This window comes from Ursus maritimus, unplaced genomic scaffold, assembly GCF_017311325.1.
Source record: "Ursus maritimus isolate PB19 unplaced genomic scaffold, ASM1731132v1 scaffold_36, whole genome shotgun sequence".
Lineage (NCBI taxonomy): Eukaryota > Metazoa > Chordata > Mammalia > Carnivora > Ursidae > Ursus > Ursus maritimus.
In genome coordinates, this window is record NW_024426230.1 from 15381987 (window position 1) to 15406922 (window position 24936).

The 24936-nt window shown below is 36.7% G+C and overlaps 1 long non-coding RNA gene across 2 annotated transcripts in view; it reads left to right on the forward strand.

The window, feature by feature from the left end:
* Nucleotides 1-24936, forward strand: part of LOC103665770 — a 549718-nt gene that overhangs the window by 295797 nt on the left and 228985 nt on the right. Inside the window, exon 4 of one of the 2 annotated variants that reach the window (XR_005832051.1) lies at nt 15613-15679. This is a non-coding gene — a long non-coding RNA (uncharacterized LOC103665770). The remainder of the gene's footprint in view (nt 1-15612; nt 15680-24936) is intronic. The other variant, XR_005832052.1, reaches the window with a different exon arrangement.

The following is a 24936-nucleotide window of genomic DNA, read 5'->3' on the forward strand; positions in this document are numbered from 1 at the left end:
CTAATGATTAGCTATGTTAAGCATCTTTTCATGTGTTCATTGACCATTTGTGTATCATCGGAGAAAAGTCTATCCAAAACTTTTGCTCTTTTTAAAATTTGGATTGTTTTCTTTTTTTTTTTTTTTTTTTTAAAGATTTTATTTATTTATTCGACAGAGATAGAGACAGCCAGCGAGAGAGGGAACACAAGCAGGGGGAGTGGGAAAGGAAGAAGCAGGCTCATAGCAGAGGAGCCTGATGTGGGGCTCGATCCCAGAACGCCGGGATCACGCCCTGAGCTGAAGGCAGACGCTTAACCGCTGTGCCACCCAGGCGCCCCTAAAATTTGGATTGTTTTCTTTGAGTTGTAGGAGTTCTTTATTCTTGATATTCTTTATCAGATATGATTTTCCAGTATTTTCTCGTTCTGTGGGTTACCTTTCTACTTCCTTAATATTATCCATTCAAGGCACAAAAAACTTTGAGGAACTCTTTTTAAGATTTTATTTGGGATGGGGGTAGAGAGGGAAAGCACGAGCCTGGGGTGGGGGGGAGGCAGCCTGATGCGGGGCTTGATCCCAGGACCCTGGAATCATGACCTGAGCCAAAGGCAGGCACTTAACCAACTGAGCCACCCAGGTGCCCCATTGAGGAAATCTAATTTAGCTATTTTGTTGCTTGTGCTTTTGGGTGTCATATCCAAGATTAATCATTGCCAAATCCAGTGTTATGAAGTTTTCTCTGCTATGTTTTCTTAGTGCTAATAATTTGAAGAACTGGAACTTTCTATAGTATGTGCCACTCAAAGACTGTAGGGCTGAAGCCTAAATACACTCCTGGTCAGGAAAGAAGGAAGGAAAGGGCAGACTCTCTCTCAGGAAGGCAAGACTTTTCTGCTGCTGTCTGTCGGCCAGAACTGGTTATATTGCCACTGCTGGCTTTAAGAGTACATGGCTAGGAAATACATAAAGGTAGCGGTGGTGTCTCTGAATCTGGGCACATCACTATCTAGAGTGAAGATAAAAAGAATGAACAGTTAGGCAATGTGGTATCTATAACAGGTTTAAATTTCACTTGGTGTACTTGAAACTTTTTTGGAATTGTTTAAAATTTTGTGGTATGTAGACAGAATTCTTCTCCAGAGTCCAGTGTTAACTTTTCCTACTTCTATAGTTAAGTCTATTTCTGGGGATGGGAAGTAGGGTGTGGGGCAGGGGCCAGTGATGCATAGGGCAGGATTGTTACTTACGCCTGTATCCTGCTCTTTCTTAGGAGTTTATAAAATGTGCCTTTTGTGCTACATCTCTGAAGGATGAATTTTTTTTTTCAGATAAATTTAAGTATTCCATTCTTTTAAGTTTTACATAGTAGGTTGAGTTACTGTTATAACCATGGGCATGCCACACAATACCAAGTAACTTGCTTATGCTGCAACCGGCACTTAGATTCTGTTCTCTGGATGCTGGCCACCCCTTCCAGGGGCCTCCCACACCAAACAGGGTGCACCTAATCAGGCCAAATGTAGAGAGCCTCTTTCCTACAATGATACCTCAGATCTTGCTCCCTCTCTGCTTCTCCTGGAAATCCATTCTGTTCTTTCATAATCTGGTTTAGATAGATACCAAATATATGCATATGTGCCAAATATAGCTGTTCATTGGCAAAATGCTCTGTCTGGCCCCACTTTTCTCTACAGAACTTCTGGATTTGAGCTTACTTTCTGAATAAAAGAGCACACACATACATTAAGTTCTTTAAGATAGGTTTTTTAATACAAGATTTTATAGAAGTTGTGATTTTTTTCACATTTAGTCTTTATAAATCAAGTTATGAAGAAAGTCAAATAGAAAACTCAATTCAAAAGAACAATAAATGGAGAGAACAAGCCTAAATATTTGTTTCCTTGGAAATTTGTTCGAGACTAAAAGTAATTTGTTGTTTTGGATTTTCCTAATATTGAGTCTTAAATATGGTATTACCTCTGTGTAAAAGGAATTCTCATATTTACAATGAACTATTTTATAGCTTCTAATTTTGTTCAGTTTAATTTTCCTTTAAAGATCCTTCGGACCTTTTTTTGACTATTTTATATTACCTTGAAGTTATGGAAATGATAAGGTGTTGTGTGGTTTCCTGTTCCTGCATGGCCCTCACAGCTGTGACCACTTACCTTTAAATGGAAATTTCAGTCTCCATTCTCTAGCCTTGGGAACAATGAGGCCTTAATAAAGAGAAATTCAAGAAATGTAAGTGTAGTAGCTCAGCATTTTTATCCTTCTGGCTTATTTTACTGATTTTATTCCTTAATCCTAAGACCTGGAACTTGGCTTCTTTTCCTTTCTTTTCTTTTCTTTTCTTTTCTTTTCTTTTCTTTTCTTTTCTTTTCTTTTCCTTTCTTTTCTTTTCCTTTCTTTTCTTTTCCTTTCTTTTCTTTTCCTTTCTTTTCTTTTCCTTTCCGTTCTTTTCCTTTCCTTTTCCTTTTCTTTTCCTTTCTCCTTTTTTTCTTTTTCTTCTCTCTTCTTTTTCTCTTCTCTTCTCCTCTTTTTTTTTTCTTTTTTTAATATACATTGTGCCATTTTAAACTCCATTTTAAGAAAGGGGTCCCTGTTTCTCATGTCTCTTCCCAGTGCACTTATTTCCCTGGGATTAACTTCCTGTGCTTACTTTCTGGGCCTCAGCAGCTGATTCCATGTATTTGGGCAGGCTTTATTCCTGTAAGCATTATGGGAACATGGGATAAGCCTTCTAAATATTAGCCCTTTGTTGGTTTGAATATTAGACATTCCTTGTGAAACTGCGATGGGGAAGAGGAGCTCTTTTAATTTAATGCCCTACATTTTGTGGTGGCTTGATGGGAGAGTACATAGAGTGATAAGTTAGTGCAGATAAATTTGAAATTAACAAATGACTGTTTTGAAAGTATGCTGTTCCTTGCCTGCTCTTTGTTATTATATCTCAACAAATATTGACATGTATTCTTTTCATGCCATGCAGCAAAAAGTTAATGTTGCAGTAATGTTCTGTTTTGAGATTATGATGGAGTCTTCCCTATAAAATTACATATTTTGCTATGTACATGCTTATATACAACTATGAATACTATGCTTTGGGGTTTCTACATTTTTTTTTCCACTCAGGACCTTTGAACTAGGATGGCCAAAAGATAGTTTGTTTTGCTTTGATCTACAATCCTGTCCTTCTCTGCGAAGCAATTTAAAGTGTCCTAAGTCTTTGTTTCTATGCTATAGCATATATGTCTCCTTCAGTATTCTCTACAACTTGCCAAGCTGATGCTTTATTTTTTATATTTAAGAGCTATATTTAGTTCTCATGTTCTAAGTGTTGTTGTTTCAAAACTGCAAGGTTTGAGTCTGTTTTCTGGCCCCAGAACTTTGCTGTGATGATGATAGGGTATTTTAAATATATTTGATGGGAAAGATCATGTCTACATTATGTTCTAAGCTGGAAAAAACAGATTTCCCACTAGAGAAAGATGACAAATATGATATTTCCTCTGTACATCATCAGGCAGTCTATTTTTAGAGTAACTTGGGGGTTTGTTTTTCTGCTCCTCCTTTTATTCATTCAGTAAATATTTATGGGATGTCAACTGGTGCCAGACATTGTTCTAGGTACTTGGGTTTCAGCAATGACCAGAAAAAAATCCCTGCTTGTGTAGAACTCACTTTCTTGTTCAGTGGTTCTCAAACTTTGCTGCATATTAGAATCACCTGCGGAGATCTAAAAATTCCTAGGCCATTTGCCATGCCAATCTCTTGGGGTAGACACAGGGTTTTTTGTTTTTTTTTTTAAACTTCCCAAATTATTCCAGTGTACATTTAAATATGAGAATCATCAGTCTATAGCAGAAGTTATCACATTATAACACCAGAAGAGAGTATTATAATTCAGAATAGTTTCTGAATCAGTAGTCTGAGACCTGGCCTAGGAATTTGCATTTCTAAGTTCCGGGGTGAAGCTGATGCTGCTGGTTTGGAGACTCAACTTGAATAACTGACATAGAGCCTTGACAGTGCACGGTAGCAGATCAGCATCAGAGCTTGTTAGACCTGCAGAATGTCAGGCCCAACCCCAGACTTAATGAGTCAAAAATCTGTTTTTACAAGATCTCCATGTGATTCAAATGCATATTAAAATTTGAGAAGATGTACTTCATTGCACTTTGTCACATGCATGTCATGCAAACTATAGATTTATTTCCTTATTCTTGGACATACTCTTAATGTAAGCAGACTTAATGTAAGCATACTCTTAATGTAAGCAAAACACAGGTTTTGGGGACAAAACACTATTGTGGTGATTTACAATGAAATAACCTGTTATTTCTTACGTCTTTTTCTACAAAGGGCTTATGGCGGCAAATACAAATGAAAAATAATAGGCTCAATTCTCCAGTTTGAAAATAAGAGCCCCTCACTGCCCCCACCTTTTCTTAAAACATTTACTTTAGAAAACTTGTAAACTTCGTTCTTCATCTCTTTGAAACTCTGTAAAACCTTTACAAAACCAAATAGGCCTCTAACAAACACCTGGGAACTATATCTTTGAAATATAATCAGGGGAGATATCGCTCCACTCTCCCAGGCTCTGTGAGACGGTAGAAGCCTAACTTTGGTGGTCACTTCCTCCACGTTGCAAAATTACATCTCTATGAAAAGATACGAGAAATTTTTCCTTTGGATAAAGCCAGTTTAGCTAATACAGATGGTCACCCCAACTACCAAGTGAATTTGGGATGAACTATGTGTGCAAATGGTTGGGTCAGATCCTCTTGAGAACTAGTTGTTGTTCTTCTAGTGAGTTGTATCTGCATGGCTATCTGAAGGGTGAGATTTCTCTTGTGTCTTCACAATCTTAGCAGATTGCCTGAAGTACATATCACATTCTGGCTTAATGATTATTCAATTTTAAATTGTTTTCTTTCTCTTCTACTTTTGTGGAGAGATTTTCTGGGTGGAAAGGAAAATTTGTTTTTAATTCTATTTCCCCAACAGACTGTAGTCAGTATTTATTAACTTCCCAGACTCCTCTCCTCCACTAGCCAGCCATGGCATTCATTCTGCATATGACATTTTTTGAGGGGATGAGGATGAGAGGCATACTAGAATGTACATCTTATAAAAATAAGAGTCTAATCCAGATATTGTTTTCCAATCTTTAAAAAATTCTTAATTATGGAGTTATTTAATCATATATAAAAATAGAACAGTGTAATTAACCCCTCTGTACTAATTTCCAATCTTGTTTCATCTATATCCCCCCCCTTTTTTTTTTTTTTGAATGAGGTGTTTTAAGGAAAAGTCTAGATAGCCTATCACTAAATCTGGAAATATTTCAACATGTGACTCTAACATACTTAAAAAAAAATTCGTAATAGTCAGACGACACAAATGTCCATCAATCGTTGAATGGGTAAACAAATGTGGTATATACATACAACGGAATATTTATAAAATGTAGAAAGTGCTGATGCGTACTACGATGTGGCTGAACCATCAACACATGATGCTAAGTGAAAGAAGCTGGGTAAGAAAAGTCACATATCCTACGATTCTTTTTATGTAAAATATCTAGAATAGATAGGTCTACACAGACAGAATGCAGATTGGTCGTAACCAGGGACTAAGGAAAGAGGAGAGGGGAGAAACTGCTGAATGGAAAAGGTGTTCAATATGGAGCGTTGGAACTGTTTAGGATGTAGATAAAGAGTTTAGTTGTACAACATCTTGAAAAATTTGGTCCTTGTTGTCTTATAGGACAATAATAAGTGGAGAGGTTAATAAGCAGTTACACACTGAAAGGTTGCAATGAGAATAAACATTGTTCTGAGTGAAAATAATTGGGGAAATTCTTTAGATCGTAAGATCAGGGAAGACCTTTCTGAGGCTGTAACATTTAAAATAAGGTCTAGATGTTGAAGAGAGTCTTCAAGCAGAGTCAAGGGTCTTTAAGGAGGAGATTGACATGTTTGAGGAACTGAATGCAGGTGTGGGTAATAGATGTGTCTGTGCAGACTTTCTCTACAAGTGGATTGGGCCTGTATCTGGCTTACAGAGTAGCTTAATAAATGGGACTCGTCATTTTTTAATGAACTGAATAGTCGAGTCACTATCTACACTTCCCTCAAATCATGGTGGGATGAGGATATTTATATAGAAACAAGGACGATCTTGTTTTTATCACTCTTTTATGAAGCCAAGGGGTATAAAAAATGTTAATACTGGATACATACTAGGTGTGTATACTAGGGGTGTGTGTGTGTATTGGATATATATTTAGCACATAACAAGGGTATATATTGGGCATATATGTCTTGCATATAATGGGGATATGTACTAAAATATAGTAATAAGACAATTTCTTCAGAAGAGAAGGATGGGATGCAAAACCAGAACACCAAAAGAACCTGGGAAAGGAGAAGGAAATAGAGGATCGGAGGGAGAGGGATGGGACAGCAAGGGAAGGAAACTGTCTCTTCTAGTGTATGGTGGATAGAAATGGGGTGGGTATCAACTCTGCCCTTCTGAGCTGTGTGCCATAAACACAGCATTTTAGCTCTGGAAGCATCAGCTGTGGAATAGGAACTATAATAATATTCCCACAGGAATTGTGTGGGGTTCCAACAGAGAACGATTGAAACTGGCTCAGCAGGTTGCCTGATACAATGTAAGCCCATAAATGTTTTCTTCCACTATGGATATTACACATCTTTTTGTTCCTCAACTTTCTAGATCTTCTTGAATTCATATTTTGTTCTCATGTTTTTATAACTTGAATTCATATTTTGGCTTTCTTTTGGGGGGGACGGGGCTCTAACAAATGCTCCTATAGAGAAAATTGTTAAAGTTTCTGAATGGCCCAGATTTTCTTTAGCCTCTTACTACATTTTAAAGAAGTGAGAAACTTCTTTGTTACTAGAATATAGGTTACTGACTAGTCAGTACATTCATATTGGTAATTCAAACAGCAAAATAGTAATTGAATTCATTATTCAAAACATGTAGTTATTTCACTGAATTAAAGAGCTTAGATGCTTTTGTGTGTGGAAACTGGCATGCTTAGAAGCATTTAGGTACCAGGTGTAAACAAAGTGTGGTATTAGCTGCTTTTGGAGAGGTGGATTGAATTAGATACAGATAATGCAGGTTTAATATTTCTACCATCTTTAACAGTTACTCATTAGACTCATAGCACATTTTTTATTACATTTTATGGATCTTTTATTTATAGAAACAAGTTTGGAAAGGCAAAATGAGTTGCCCATAAGCAGTAAATTGTAGTAATAGGATCTGAATTTGTTTTGACTCCCAAGCCCAGTATTCTTTCAACACATAGAGATCCAGGTGGATAAAGCATATTCATTTACTTAGCACCTGAGGCTAAGCATAACTTTTCAAGTAACAAATCTAGGAGTCCTTTACAGTAGGGGATATTGAATAAGGTACAACACCCCCCCCCAGATTTATAGTCCAAAGATAATATGCTCAAATCTCAGCTTTGCCACTATCTTTGGGGTGTTGGATGAGTCACTTGACCTTGAGATTTACTTCTCTCATCTTTTGTGAAGATAAAATTATAGGGTATAGTGAAGCTACTGATAGACCTAAAATGCTCTATAAATAGAACATCCCATTGATTACAAGATATTGATTTATATTCATAAAATTTTAATTTTTGAGAATTATGGCTTTCTATATATTGCATTTTAAATATTTAAGGGATGCTTTAGTCAACTGTGGGGTAGGTTCAACATTTTCACATAGGACAGCTTTGCCATGAAACACTTTTAAAGTAGGCAGAGGATTCATTTTAAAGAACATTATTTATCCTATTGTTTGTTGAAATCCATACAATCAGAAATGTTAGAATTCTGTCATACCCCATGTATTATTCTTTAAAGATCTTTAAAAACTATTCTTACTCCCCCTCTCTTCTGGACTGTAGAGATTAATAAGTTCCTCAATATGCTAACTACTTTTAAAAATTGATTTTTGTTAGGTCCTGCAATATTTGCGATAAAAGTGTTCGTCCATTCTGCCATTTGGGCACTTCAGTTGCCAGAAACAGTGTACTTCTAAAAGTGCCGATTAGGGAATATCCTACTAATTGCTTTTGATCCGCCTTAAAGAGAGCAATTATCAAAAACTCAAATTTTATCTTTGGGGATATGAACATTCTCATGACCAAACTTGAGTTTTTGGTCCTAAAAACTTATTATAGAGAAAATGATGCTTCAAATCCCAGGAACATGTTCGAAGAATTAGGCTGATATTTTTCTCAGATCTTTTTTCCTTTGAGACACAAAGTTGAGGTCTTTTTTTCCTTCATGAGGGGTTAGGTTTCACACGTGTTTATATTTAGTACCTGTGGGAGTCTAAACTGATGATTAATGGCTGAGAATCCTTTTTAAAAAATGTATGGCTGAAGGCGGAAAATAAAGTGCTGATTGGTTCATTAAGCAATTCAGTCCCAAACCGTAAAAAGTTTTAAGTTTAATCCTGCCTGAAGCCTGACTGATCCTGTCATAAACACTTTTCATAAACCTTCCACTTAAACCTGGTCTTGTGGTTTTATTAATCTAGCAATAATTCAGAATGACACCCCATGTAGCAATATAAATCTATAAGATGACTATCATAAAACTTACACCGTTACAAAACCACGGGTAATTACGTAAAAATGCAGTTTCCTTTAGTTAGGTATGTCTCCCTCAATTGCTGCTCCTGCCTTGGTTGAACAGATGTGTTGACTGTAACACTGTCTCAGTGTGTTGGTACGCCTGAAGGAAAAGGCAGAAATGCAGATAGTCACCGATGATAAAAAGTTCTGGAGTTTGGAGAGCCTGATTTGCAAAACTCAGGGAGCAATTTAGCAAAGCCCTGTATTTGTGAAGCTTACCCTCTCTGGGAAGATTCCTTTTCTGTGTTGCTGTGTGGAATTTTTAGCTCTTAGATTTAATGGCTGTATAGATATTCTGCGGATGTATCGGGGCTCATCTGCTTCAGGCACACTTTCAGAAACTCGAATGAAGTCCCAGCTGTCAGACTTTCTTTTTTCTTTCTTCTGAGGAGAGGGGCTTTTTAGTTCTGAGTCTAGGGGTTAGATGAACTCTCAAACTAGATCATAGCAGACTTAACAGGATTGGAGTAATACGATATTTCTAAGGTTATTTGCAACAGAAGACTGCGTGTTTATTCTATGTGGGGCAGAGAGACATTTCCAAAAAGAAGCTTAGAAGGAGTCCGTAAGAGCTAGAGAGTTTGTTTTCATATGCCTGCTATAGTCGCTCAACAGCAGCAATCTGCTCTCAAATAAAAATAAGCCTCGAAGGAGTGTTCAAATACCCACTATTGAACCCATGGGACATTTATGCTTTTATAAGACAGGTGTTGGAAAATATCTGAAGCCATAGGATTTTTTCCCCCCTGCTTGTGCTTTATGGGTTTAGATTGACTTTACATGAGAAAGATCCACTTTGTGACAGGGGATAAAAAGCAAGCATTACACAGTGTTTTAGCACTGCCACAACTATAATTCAGTAAAATATATATGTAATTATTTGAGGATCTTCTCCTCTGCTAGATTTTAAACTCTCTAGTGCTTAGTATAGCATGGTAGGTTCTCCTAAGATTAAAATTTGGCATTCTTACGTGGAAGTCTAAGACCTCCACAATAACTTCTATGCATTATGTACTTGTCAGATTTGTGTGTCAAAAAACTTGCATTCTTTTAGTCTTCCGAATTTAGCAATATGTGGAAAACAGCAATAATGTGAACTTGCCCACAAACAGTTGGCAACTGGCACCAATCCTTTGCTCACCTCCTGATCTCTGAAAAGGCAGATAGAGGGTGTGGGTCGTGGACTAAAGTTATGTGGTGGTGGTGGTCGGGGGGTTGGGGAAACATGGACAGGAGGGTAAAATCCTGTGGGGATACTTCAGGCATTCAGTAATCCCCTTCCTCAAAAGTAGCAAAGAAGAAGTTAGGGTCCTCTGTTCATCTTCTGGTAGTCTCTGGACCCATTCTTTTTGGCTCAGGCTGAAATTCACCCCTTACTCCGTGGCCTCTAAACTACCATATTCTTGGACTCCCTGCTTCTGTCTTTGAAGCCCCTTTGATATTTAAATTGGAACAGAAAATTATCAGAGGTGCCAAACTGCAGCCAGAACAGATGCATTTAGATAAATCCGTCATTTCATTAACTTTGTGATGATGGGGGCCTATATTTTACCCAAGGGTTTTTTGTTTTTGTTGTTTGACTCCATTTGTAGCTGTATGTCAGGATTTTACTGGTGTACAAGTAGCCTCATCTTAGCTATCAACCACTCTCATTGTACACAAATAATGGAAAAAGTTTTAATGAATATCAACCATATAACCTGTTTTCTGTTGAATTATGTGGACTGTCACCATTAGGGAGAAATAGTAAGTCTTAATTGTAGCTCTGCATAGTACAGTATCCCTATTGCTGCACAATCAGATACCAAAACAAAGAGATATTTGCTAACTTTTTCATCTTTATGTGATAGAATGTACTTTTTGATTTCAACTTCCAGGTAGTGCAAACAATTCTCTTATTTACATTTACTCATCACATTTAAGGCTCTTCAGATCAATATCAAAGTATCAGAGACTCAGGAAACATCAGAGCCAGAATCACAACTGAATTTATTATCCTAATTTTGCTATCCCAATATCTCTATTGGGATACTTTTATTTAAATAAGATAATTATAATACACAATAGCAAACACTCATCATAGTAAACACTTTGCAAGTATTTACCTAACCCATTTAGTTGAATGCAAACTGCTGAATATCTTAAATTAACACTGCCTATTTTCCTTTAATCTTTAAAATAAGACTGCTTAAGTTTGTTTTGTTTGTACAAGGAGTCTACATATCTGTTTATCTACTTTGTCCTTCTCATGTCAAGGGGGTAGAAGAGAGAAAATGGACTCTTCCTTAGAACAAATGGAAATTCTTTAGAGCTTTTGAATGAATGGGGATAAGCAGAAAGAACTTTCATTCAGAAATAGAATAGGATCACTGAACTCTATCTCTGAAGCTAATAATACACTATACTAATTAAATTTAAATTAAAAAAATTGAACTTGTAAAAGTATCAGCAATCACACTATGTACTCGAAATAAATGTTAGTTAAATTAACAACAATAAAAGAAATAGAGTAGGAGTTCTATAAGTTCTTCGAGATTCCTCAGGGTGGGGAGGGTTTTCCTCCACAAAGCAATTCTTGAACACCAGCTGTGTATCTGATAGTGTCAGGATTGAGTTGAACTATTTATCAGAAGATAGCATCAGATTCTACAGGCTAAGGGCTCAGTCCTTCCCTCTACCTCCAACCTCAGAAGTTGCAAGCCACAGGTTGTTACCCGTGCTTTTGACCAACTGGCTACAGATTGGATGTTCCAACATCCTCTTCCTCGGATTTGATTAATTTGCTAGAGCTGCTCACAGAACTTGGGGAAGCAGTTAGCTTTACCAGTTTATTAAAGGACATAGTAAGATATGAATCAACAGCCAGAAGAAGGAATATGTGGGGCAAGGTATGGAGAAAGGGTGTGGAGCTTCCATGCCCTTTCTAGGCATACCACTCTCCCAGCACCTCCGTGCGTGTTCACCAACCTAAAAGCTCTCTGAACTCCCTCCTTTTTTTTTTTTTTACGGAGGCTTCCTTACACAGTCATGCTTGACTAAGTCCAGCACATCTCCCCTCTCTGGGAGTGGAGCTAGGGCTGAAAGTTCCACCCCTGTAATCACATTGTGGGTCCTCCTGGGCAACCAGTTTCTGCCTTTGAGTGGGGTCCAAAAGTCACCTCAGAAAACTAGCAAAAGACAACTTCATGCTCTTATCACAGGAAATTCCAATGGTTTGGGGAGCTGTGAACCAGGAGCTGTGGACCAAGACCAAATATATATGAAAACTAGATTTTTATCATCTGAAGGACCAAATATATATGAGAATTATATTTTTGTCATCTCAGTGATCAAATATATGTATTATTATTTTTTTAATAGATCACACTATCTAGTTCTTTTTATGTTCTTGTCTTTGGATAAGAATATAAGAGCTTTGCAGTTCTAGAATTTGCCATCTGTCTTCCAAATGGTGTTAAGGTGGGGAAGAGCAGTATTTCTACATACACATACAAGACTACTTGCTGTCAAAATGTTATATAGAAAAACCTATTTAAGAGTCTTAATATATTTTTGTTAAGTCATGAATAGTCATAGAGATCAATTATTGTTGATATCCTAATAGTTCCATACTTCACCCATTTGCTGAGAGCAATAGAAGACTCTGGAAACCTTAACTTTAAAATGCTTTTTAAAATTTATATTTTTTGAATTAACACAATAAACTGAATTGATTTTGATGTACAGTTCTAAGAATTATAACAAATGGACAGAGTCCTTAACTACTACCATCAAGGTATAGAAGACTCTTATTTCCCCAAATTATTTCCTCATGCTGTCCCTAACTCCTGGCAACAAATGATCTATTCTGTCTGTGTAGTTTTACCTTGTCCAGAATGTCCTATAAGTGGAATCATATAGTATAAGGTTTTTTGATTCTGGCTTCCCTTACTTAGTATAGTACAGATTTATTTATGCTGTTGTGTCAATTTGTTTCTTTTTATTTTTTCATTTTTCTTCATCAGTTGAAAGATAATAGGGTTGTTTCCAGTTTTGACTGATTATGAAGAAAGTTGCTGTAAACTTCTTGTGTTGTAAATGGGGCAGTAAGTTCCCCTCCTGGGGCCTTTAAGGGTCATTCCAACATGGTCACAGAAATTAAACTCAGGCATATGAACTTCAAGGTCTATACTCTTAGGTCCTAGAAGAGGGAAATGGAGGGTCACAAAGAGCTTCTAGGGAATGGGTTCAACCAAGCAAGTGGAGAGCTGAGAGAGTTGAGGACTTGTGGGCAAATGCCTTTATTGAGCAGTCAGGGTGGAGTTCCCAGCAAAGGTATGAGGGACTTCATTGGTGTGCTTGAATGCCACTAGGTCGTAGCCAGAGGAGGGTAACCCAGGGGACTTGCAGCAGCAAGGACCAGCCTTATCTTCTTGGTATACCTGGGTGGAGTGCTCATAGCCTTCTTGGGGGGATATTGAGGCATCAGGAAAACATGAAGTTCTAAAAATTAATGATACAAGTTTTGATGTCACTATTTCGATTTCTTTTGGGTAAATAAATATCTGGAAGTATGATCACTGTGTCATAAGTTATACATTCTTAACTTTATAGGAAGTTGACAAACTGTTTTCTAAAGTGAATGTACCGCTTAATTTTCACTGGAAATGTTTGAATATTCTAGTTGCTCTGCATTCTCACTAACATTTTGTTGTTGTTTCAGTTTCATCTTTCTAGTAGGTGTGTAGTCCTATCTTGTTTTAATTTGCGTTTAATGACTAATGATGTTGAACTTCTTTCCATGTACTTACTTCCATCGAAGAAGAACTACAGATGGCAAATATCTATTCAAATATTTTGCCCATGTTTTTGGTTTGTTTTCTTATTGAGTTTGGAAGGTTCTTATGTTCTACATCCTTTGTCAAATGTGATTTGCAAATATTTTCTCCCACTTTCATGGCTTATCTTTTCGTTCTCTTGACAGTGTCTTTCACAGAACAGAACTTTTGGTTTTGATGAAGTTAAATTTATCTTTTTTTCTCTTATGAATCATGATTTTAATGTATTTAAAAACACTTTACCTAACCCAAGATCACAAAGAATTTCTGCTCCATTTTTCTGGAAGTTTCATTGTTGTAGGTTTTAAATTTTGATTTATGATGCATTTAGAATTGTTTTGTATATGATATGAGGGGTGGGTTGAAGTTTGTTTTATTTGTTTCTTGCATTTATCGATTTATTCTCTATTTTTTGAAAAGTTTATTTTTTTCCCTATTACCTCTGTGCTTCTGTTAAAATTCAATTTTTCTTATTTGCATGGGTGAATTTCTAGACTATTCATTTACACTGAACTGTGTATCCTTTTGCGAATGACACTATTGATTTATTACAGGTTTACAGTAAGTTTTTAAATTAAACACTTACGTAATAAATATTCTAAGCACTGATTTGGCTATATCCCACAAATTTTAGTATGCCATATTTTCATTTGGTTCAAAATAGTTTTTAATTGAGACTTTCTCTTGGACTCATGTTATTTTAAATTAGTGTGTGTTCTCTAACTTTGTTCCCTTGCAGAGTTGTTTTGGCTATTCTAGTGTTTTTCCCTTTCTATATAAATTTTCGAATTTGCTTGTCAATATCTTAAAAAAAAAAGTTTCCTGGGATTTCTGTTGGGATATTATTAAGTGTTGTGTTATTTTGAAGATTTTCATTTTAATTCTGTTATTAGAGAACATACTTTCCTAAGATTTTAATTCTTCAGATTTGTTAAGATTTGTTTTATGGCCTGTGCTTTTTATGATCTATCTTGGTGAATGTTTCTTGTGCCTTTAAAAAGAATGTATATTTGGCTGTTTTTGGTGAATCATTCTATAAAATGTCAATTAGGGTGAAGTTGGTGAATAGCATTGCTAAAATCTCCTATATCCTTGTTGCTTTTTTCTTTTTGCTGTATTCATTATTGAGAGAGGATTGTTGGATTCCTCTACATATACTTGTGAGTTTATTTCTTCTATCATTTCTATCCATTTTTGTATCTTGAAGCTCGTTTTTTAGGTAATACACATTTAAGCTGATTACATCTTTGTCTTATCCTACCATATCTTTGTGAGTGGATTTTTTTCATCAAGTCCCTTTTTATTCTTTTATTTGAACTCTATTTTTATTACTATAATCATTCCAGGTTTTATCTAGTGCTGCATTTTCCCTTCTTTTACTTTTAATCTATTAACATCATATTTGAAGTGAGTTTCTTGTGGAGTGGGTATGTTTTTAATCCAGTCTGACACTGTCTTTTAATCGGTATGTTTAGACCATTTCTGTTTAATGTAATTAGTGATATGGCTGGACTTTAGAAGCATCATTTTAATATTTCTCCCTTCTTTTAGATTTTCCTGTTCTTCCTTTTTCCCCTTAGCATTTTAATATATCTACTTTTGGCTATATTGCTTCATATTTTTAATCAGCTATGCTAGGAAATAAAATACAACTAGCCTTTTAGAGTCTATAGAGAGTTAATACTTAAATAAAACATCGAAGCTTGTAATCACATAGGCCCCTTTATCCTTCTCCCTGTATTAGAATTGTCACACACAAAATGTTTATCACATGCATATACTGAACAACTCCACCAGAAAATGTTCATTTCGTTTTCATCAAAAATGAATCTTTTAAAGAGCTTAAGAATATTGTCCAAATATTGAGCATTTCTGTTACTTTTCATGCATGTATCAAGTTCTAAATTTCTCTGCTAACATTTCATGAACATAGTTACGATGGCTGCTTTTAAAGTATTGGACTGATGATTTCAATATCTAGGTCATCTTGGGATTGTAATTGCTTGTTTGTCTTTTCCAATGAGAGTTGATCAAATTACTGTGTTATGCTTATAAGTTGAGTATCTTTTATTATAATATTTCAAATGTCACATCATGTGTTCTTTTGTCCTCCAGAAGATGTTGATTTCTACCTCCTCACCCCAACCATCTTAAATTTTGAGGTACTCAACCTACAACCTGGGTAAGTTTAGACCATTCATTTTATCTTCCTTTCTGTGGGTGGGATTTCTAATATCCGTTCAGTTTTCAAAGCCTTTACTCTGTTGCTTTGACTAAATTCTGTGTGTGCCACCCAGGGTTTATTTTAATAAGTGGATTATGTTTTGTATGATTCAGCTCTTATAACCTTTGCAGTGAACTGGGTTTGTATTGTGCATATAACACATGCATGCAGGGGTAGCCTAGAACTTGTGCTGGATCATAGAATTAGAGAATTCCCATCTCCATCTCTCTACTTTACAGGAACCCCCCACCCCTGCCCGCCGGGGACACACACACTCTTTGGCTTCTAGGATCCACTTTTCCTTGTTCTTGTCTCTGTGATCAATTTTCTCCTTTTATAAGGATATCGGTCCATATTGGATTAGGGACCACCCTAATGACCTCATTTTAACTTGATCATCTCTGAAAGGACACTATATCCAAATAAGGTCACATTTAAGTACTAGGGGTTAGGACCCCAACATATTTTTTGGAGGGACACAATTCAATCTGTAACAGGTGAAGGGGGCAGTGGGGGTGGAGTGGGGGCGGTGTAGTTCTAGGAAACTACTGTACTGGTGACTTTAAGTTTTGACTATCCTTTTCAGTCTACTTACTAATTTTCAGTGTTTTTAGGGAATTGCCTTTTTGTATTTTGTTCAGATGTTTTTACTATAGTTGGTTTACTTCCAACTGGTAGTTGTAACTTTAAAAAAATAAAGATCTTTTAGTTTTAGGGTTATACAAGTACTTCTTAGGTTCAAGGAGATGTGGCAACCAAAATGAGAACCGCAGTTGAAATGAATGGCAGGCTAAAAGTCTATATGGAGGAGAATTTGGAGTCCAATATGCAAGATACTAGCTTGGAGTTGAGGGGAAATATATTCCAATCTCTGAGTCATTATGATTTAGAGCAACTCAGCTTCATACTCCAGTTCTCTTTCAGTGGTGCTACTCTTGATTGATTTCTTGGGGTGAGAATTTGGCAGTATGATTAAGACTAGAAAAATAAGTTGCATATTATTTCAGCGGTTGCTGTTTATGGTAAAGGTCCCTTCAATTTATCATATACTCATTTACTGCTTTCTGGTGTTACAAAGGTATGTTAGAAATAGTTCCTGAGATTAAGGAGTCACAGTCTAGGAAGGGAGTGAGAAATGTGGGTAAATAATTGTTGTATTGATATGCTAAGTGTTCTGAGGTAAATACAAAGGCACATAAGGTGGGGATGGGGTGGAATGGCTAGGCGAATAAGCCAAGAATGAAGAAAATGATTTTACTGTGGGGGTGGGGGTAGACATGGGGATTGGAGAAGGGCTGTTTTAGGCAAAAACAAACAGCCTTTAAGTATCAAGGATGCTCTGTTACACATTTCTTGAATATTATCAAACAGCATTATGTATTGGTGCCCTCAGATGTCAGTCTGTTTGGTGGCCAAGATGGAGACGAACGGGAGTTTAAGGAAAAAGCGTATTTCAGACAAAGGACTAAAGTACTTGCTATTTTTGAGATATTCTTTTAAGCACTGATCTGAGAAACATCACACAGGATAGAAATATAGAAAGACCTCAGGAGAATGAACTTTTATCCCCACCGGCACATTTCTATTTCTTTGGTTCATTACATTCAATAATTCAGAATGGTTCATTCACAGTTTGATCTGATCATAATCAGGCAGGGAAGGGGAAGTAATTTGTAAATGCCACCCAAATTTAGGTTGTGCCCTGAAGTCTTTTATTGGAAATCTTATTTTGTTTTGAAGTTAATTGGAGAACAGTTAATTGGACAAGGCAGTAGAGGAAGGATTAATTTAAGTTTCTATGAAAATTGGCACTCGGGACTTATATGAACCATATAGGGCCAAATCTGTATGGTTTGCTCTTGCCAGTTTTTATCTCGCACAGCCATAGTGATACTTATCAGAAAGTGCGCCTGCTAACAGAACTGTCTGGGCTGTTCTTTTCTAACAGGCTCTCTTATACTGTTTGAACAACCACGGTTTCAGATAGCACACACTAAAATTGCACTGAATTGATCATGTCGCAATCATAGTCGAAAACAAAAAGGCTGTTCTGTATAGTATCAGAGCAACTCAGAGCCTCAGAAGGATGGAATAAGTAAATACCGATTTGAGTTGGGGTTCAGAGCCACTGTTACCCCATCTGTAGTCCACATGGCTACTAATCTCTAATTTCTTACTTAAAATGACACTGAAAGCAATTCTTAAGTATAGAACAAATTCCAGAGTCCTAGAATTATGACAAGTACCTAATCAGTGCTTCCATTTTTACCTCCCAGAGCTCCAGAGCATGCCCTGCATAATCAACAATTCAGAACGTCTTACCAAACCCTGCACAAAGTATACCTGCCTTTTCACACATCCCTGACCTTACCTAGTGTCCCTTCTGTTAGAAATGCACTCTCTGACTTTCCCAGCCACCCTGCCTGGAAAATCTTCTATTCATGCTTCATGACTGTTCAAACAAATATCACTTCCTCTCTAGTGCCTTTTTGGCTTTCGTAAGCAGGTTAGTTACTCCCCTCCCCCCTTGTAAACTTACAGCAGTTTAGTCATACTTCTAGCCTAATTAAATTGCCTTTCAGTTTACATAGTTACCTTTCTTTCACGCCTTCTTGGCTGTCAGCTCCTTTGGGAGCTTGTCTTTGTTTACTGTTGTAATAGAAGCTTAGTAAATATTGATAGGCAAATATTTCAACAAAATAATCTTTGAAAAAAATTAATAAACTAATATACTATACTTGGAAGGGAAAATGTACTAAATAGACCTCAGACGTAGTATTACTGTGCTGGATATTTGCCCCATCCAGATCTATTATTTACCTTTGTATATCCTGCGATGTGTCCAAGGAGGCTGAACTTTATAAATAGAGTTAATGTGGTCCCTTACCCTCTGGCTTTGGTTGAGTTTGGCCCGGAGGACCAAGGATAGGTGATCACAGAGTGAGAAAAGAGTGGATCTGCATATTTATTCCCCTAGCTTCCTTTTTGCTGTATCTTATTGGGTTGGCTAGGTCCCTCTACCAAAGGCCACAGCTCCACATGACAGCAGCCTACCCTGGGTTCTAGTTTCTGCTCCTTCCCTCTGTCCCTTTAGACCTGTGGGTGGTAATGGTCTCATGATATGAGACCCTGGAAAATACAGCCTCTCTTAATTCCTTAGTCTTATCCACACCTTTGTAATTAGTCCCTTTGTTAAACTCCCTCTCCCCAATTGTCCAGTATCGGTGTGCCACTTAGGATAACCTTGAGATCAGATTTTTAAAAGGAGTGTTTCATGGAATAATTTTCCTCAGGTTATTACTGAATATGTGACAAAACATGTGTCTATTTTTATGAGTTTATGAAATATCGAGTTCAGTAAGTTTTATTTAGTATTATAATACATTTCAGAGCCCTAATAATCTAATATTGAGTGTGGAGTATAGCGTTTGGTGTTCCCTAAATATTTTACCACTGTAAAGTATGCTAAGGTTATCTTGTTATTTAGCATTGCCATTAACGCCTCACAAAACTAGGTGTGTTTATGTATGTATGTATGTATGTATGTATGTATTTATTTTGCAAAGTGAAGCTCCAAAAATGCTGCCTTAGCTTACCAAAGATAGATCATTGTGAAATGTCAACTTAAGCTCCTTATTATCATCAGTTTACCTATTTGTTGTAAAGAACATTTATTTTATTCTAGTAAAAATCTAGGACTTTAAATTACTATTTGGATACTGAAGTGGGTATCTGGTTTTGTCTTTAGCTCTAAAGAATGTCCTGAACTACTCTCTACTACATAACTCTAAGTGCCAGAGAAAATGATCACAAGTAAGAATTATAGGGATATAAATATAGTCTCTCATAAGTTATTCCTTTTTGAAAGCAAAATAAATTGAGAACTATAAACTCCTTGTTAGCAGATGTGAACTGAGAGACTCTGCTAATTTGTTTTACTGCCAAGCTCATAACTATATATATCAAGACTGACAATATTTGTAAGGGCATTTACTACTTAGATTTTCTCAGCAGGAATTAAAAATTCACCTTATAGTAAATTACCTCCTCTTGGATTGATAAATGTGTATTATAGAATAAATTATTAAACTTAGCTAGATCATAAATTACAGATTTTGATGAAGATGTCATTGTGTTTGGTAAACTGAGTGGCCATTAAGCCATTTAATTTAGAAACTTTAACATAATGGGAAGTAATAGTAAATCTTATATTTATCCAGCATTACTTAAATGAACTCCTAGTAGATTTGCTTCCAAGTCCAAACTTTTCAATTACTTGATAACTATTTTGAAATTGTAATGCTTGTATTATAGCACTTCTAATTTTTAACATTAGAGTTATAAAAGGAACACTGTTTTTGCAAGTATATTTGTCAGGTATAGTATAGCTAAAAGATGATAGATATGTATGGCAAAGAGAACAATCTTTCTAGAATTATACAGTGTTTCTGATATAGGAATAATATGATAGAAGCAACGATTAAAAACATAATGGAAGAAAACTTTTCTCAGCCAAAAAGTAGTTAAATAAAACAAATAATCTTCCATGTTGGAAATGCTTATTATATCTTATGCAAAATCTAAGTGATTGGTATTCAGTAATATTATAGCAAAATATTGGAGTTACAAGATTATGACGATATCTTTCAACTGTTAAGAAATCTGTACCAAGAAATGAGAATCAGGTTGTCCTCAGGCTTCTTAATAGTAAAGATGGACAGTGGACTTTTATACCCATTCAGGGGCTCAGAGAATAAATTACTTAGTACTTTCCTTAGAAATATTTTTTGAGGGGCACCTGGGTGACTCAGGTGGTTAAGGGTCTGCCTTTGGCTCAGGTCATGATCCCAGGGTCCTGGGATCGAGTCCCACATCAGGCTCTGAGCCTACTTCCCTCTCCCTCTGCCCTTACCCCCGTTTTCTCTCTCTCTCTCTCTCTCTCTCTCTCTCGAAAGAAAGAAAGAAAGAAAAAACAAACTGTACCAAGAAATGAGAATCGCTTTGTCCTCAGGCTTCTTAATAAAGATGGACAATGGAGTTTTATACCCATTCGGGAGTTCAGAAAAAAAAAAAAATTTAGTACTTTCCTTAGAAATATTTTTTGAGAGGTGCCTGGGTGGCTCAGTCAGTTAAACATCTCCCTTAGGATCAGGTCATAATCCCAGTGGCTCAGGTTATGTTCTCATGGTCCTGGGATTGAGTCCCTCATTGGGCTTCCTGCTTAGCAGGGAGTCTGCTTCTCCCTCTCCTTGTGCTTCCTCCCCATTGCTCATGCTCTCTCTCTCTCTCTCTCTCTCAAGTAAATATGTTTTAAAGTTTATTTTTTGACTAAGCTTTTCATTCAAGTGAGAGATGTCTCAAAATTACAAATGAAGATGAGAGAGGTGATCTAAAATTTGTGTCTTAAAGTGCTGTGTTTTGCACATATTTGGTAATAGCTTTGTGGCCTAGATGAGCATTTCAGAAGATAGTTACTGCAGAACTTGGTGAATGACTCCATTACTTTTGAGTTGACTGTCAGTATTGACACACTGTATCACAAGGCTTAGATTGTGTCCTTGGAAATTGCATGCCTAACTCTACAGAAAAAAGGAAAGTCTAAGGAGCTGAAATAGCCTGCTGTGTTCTGGTAAATCAAATTGGCAATAACCTCCAAATTGAGCTAAAATCAGTGCCTCAATTTTATCATGAGATTTATTGGGCATTAGTCTGAATTTGATCTATTAGAACATCTAATCTACTTTGGGTGTTAAACTAAGTGCACCATCTCCTTTCAGATGCTATGTATTATGAAATAGAATCACTTTCAGACATATGTGGACAGTGTAGCAAAAACTGGGATATGGAGTGTATGGTGGTGTGGGTGACCTCCTGAAGGAACATGTTGTCTTGGACAGAAACACGAACTACTAAATCTCTAAAAGAAATAACTTCTCTCCTGAGAAATTCAGGTGTGAGTGAAAGGACTGGTGAGAAGTCTCAAGATGAAAATAAAACAGGCAGCTGTACCAACTAGAAGAAATTAAAGTGCTTAGGTGGAAGCCAACTGAACTTGAAATAGTTTCCGAAGCTGAGATAAAAGACATTATAATAGAGGCTATAATAGGAGGAATGCGGTACGGTTTCACTGCCTTACAAGTACCTCAGGTAGAAGCCATAGACTAATTCATCTTCTCCCCCATGGCTGCCTTTAGAAAATCTCCCTAACCTAATCCTGGGTAAGGCTTGCTCTAATACCCCTATGCATGGTTCAAAGTAAGTGACTGAGAAAATGAATGATGTAAATATGTTATTGGTTATAGCTGGATGAGGCAAATCTAGCAGTTATTACAAAGAGGCAATAGTGGTCACTTTTCAGTAGAGCAGAAAAATCACTTGGGGTGCTGACTGAATTTGTCTATTTTGAGATTTTGATTCAGAAGGTTTAGAGGTATGTTAATTTGTATTTCTAATAACTACGCTAGTTAATTCTTCTTCAAAATGTTTTAAAAACAGCAGGATGCCATAGTTTCTCTACTTATAAAATTAAAGCAATTACCTTAAATTTTTAAAAAATTAGGATGATTACCTTAAAATGTGGATATGATCCAATTAACCACTTATGTGAATCTCTTAGCACAAAACCTAGGATACTGTAAATAATGTTATAACAAAGTCATATTCAGAATGGTGTAATACTTATGCTATAATTCTTAAAGTTTTCTAGACCTGTATATATAGCACAATTATGTAAATGTATTTATTGAAAATAGACTAGAAAAATAATTACAGTTGACCCTTGAACACAGGTCTGAACTGCGCAGGTCCACCTACACATGCCTCCCGCCCCTCCCCCTCAAAAAAAAAAAGAGCTTTATTGTTTTCATTTGGGAAAAGGCTCCACAGGCAGTTAAAAAATCTGCCTAGCAGCTGTAGGAAAACTTAGGTGGAGAAGCCCTGACACCAGGGGGAGCCAGAGGGAGCCCCGCAATGGCTGCTGGCCTCTGGAGGCTCCTGGTTGTGCTTGAGGATCTCCTTTAGAAGAGATATTTGTTCAGCCTGACCTCTGGGTGTCAGCCAGCCTGGGAAGGTTAGTCAGGTGGTTGCCTTCTTTTTGACAAGTTTTACCTCCTCATCTAGGAAGTTGTTATCCAGGAAGTTAGAGATGGGGGTCTTTACAGGCAGAACCCAGGGTATGCAATCAAAAAGGACCTGGTTCAGGTTTTTCTCCAGGGCCATGGTGGCTTCCACGATGTCCAGGGCTTTGCCCCATTCATCTTGGGATAGCTTCTGTAAGTCCTGGAGGGGGAGCATGGACACAGTCTTGTTTGCTTCTTAGAGATGCCTGGTACCCTCAGCTTCTCCTTGGCCAGCTCCTGGAAGAAGTGGCCTGTGTCCTCAAGAGCCACATCATTGCAGTTGAAATAGGAGCCAGAGAGGTAGGTGTAGGAGGCCTGGAGATGCCTTGTGACCAGGTGGTTGGTGGCCTCCACCTAGGTGGAATAATTCTAACCAATTTGGGAGCTCATGGTTGATTGGCAATAAGGAGCTAAGCTGAAAAAGTTGTGCTGGCTGGTCCCAGAGGCAGAGGATGGCTGGAAGATGGTTCCCAGGGTTGTGACTAGAAAAAAGGGTGGAGGGTAGCTGGAGGAATGTGTATCCCTGGGTCTGTTGCATCCACACACAGTTGAAGGAAGAGACAGATCTGGGGGACTGCCAGGTACAGTACCTACACTTGGATTTTTTTTTTTTTTTTTAACAATACAGTTAATGTATTTTGTCTTATAATTTTCTTCACATTGTTTCTCTAGCTTGCTTTATTGTAAAAATACAGTATATAATAAAATAATATAACATACAAAATAATCGACAATTATCAGTAAGGCTTCTTTCTGGTCAACAGTAAGGCTAGTAGTATTTAGGTTTTTGGGGAATCAAAATTTATGTGCTTATTTTTGACTGCACAGGGATTGGCACCCCTAAACCCCGGATTGTTCAAGGGTCAACTGTAGTAATGTTAGTAGTTGTGATTAGCCTTTAAAAATTTTTTTAATTCCAGTATAGTTAACATACATTGTTATATTAGTTTCAGGTGTACAATATGGTGATTCAACAATTCTATACATCATTACTCAGTGCTCATCATAAGTGTACTCTTAATCCCCTCACCTATTTCACCCATCCCCCCACCAACCTCCCCTATGATACTTTATTTTAAACAAGTACTTTCAATTGTTATTTTTTAGATTTTATTTGAGAGGGGAGTGTGGAGGGGAAGAAGAGGGAGAAGCAGACTGCTGAGCAGGGAGCCCATCGTGGGATTCCATCCCAGGACCCTGAGATCATGACCTGAGCCAAAGGCAGACGCTCAGCCATTTGAGCCACCCAGGTGCCCCTAAGGTTATTTTTTAACAAGAACATTTTTTTTTTTATTTTGAAGTATATTTCAGAATACATGGTTCTAAAAGATAAATATAAAACATTCCATCCAAGAAGAATAGAATACACATTTTCTTCAAGTATACACAGAAGAAGTTCCTCTGGTTAAATCACATGAACACATAAAGAGACATAACAAATATTACACATTTAGGAAGACTAAAATCCTACCAAGTAAAATTTCCAGGCACAATGTACAAAACTAAAGATCAACAATAAAACAAAGCTGGAAAATCTACAATGTAAATATTAAGTATTTAATATGTAAATATTAAACAGGCTACTCCACAAGCAATTGCTCAAATTAGAAATCAAACGGCAAATCAAAATGTCTCAAAACAAAAGAAAAAACAATATTCCAAAACCTATGGGATGCAGCAAAAGCAGATGTTAGAGTGAATTTTGTGATATAAATGCTTGTATTCAGTTGTTTATTTGAACGTTTTTCCTTAACATTACAGCAAAAGAAGAAACTTAGCTGAAATTTAGTAGAGGAAGGAAATAACCGAAAAATCAGAAATCGAGACCAGAATAAACAAGAACATAACATTGGAAGTAATTACCTGTTTTTCCAAAAATGAAGTTGGCAATGTTTTAACTACATTAAGAAAAAAAAAGATTCAAAAGCAAAATGAGAAATGGGAGAGAAAACAATACAACAGATAAGCCAGAAATCCATAGTGCGATAAGATTACTATAAACAATTGTATACTAACAAATCAGATAATTTAGGAGGAAAAAAAAAAAAAGATAATCCCTAACACGTTACCAATATTGACTCATGGATCTTGAATCCA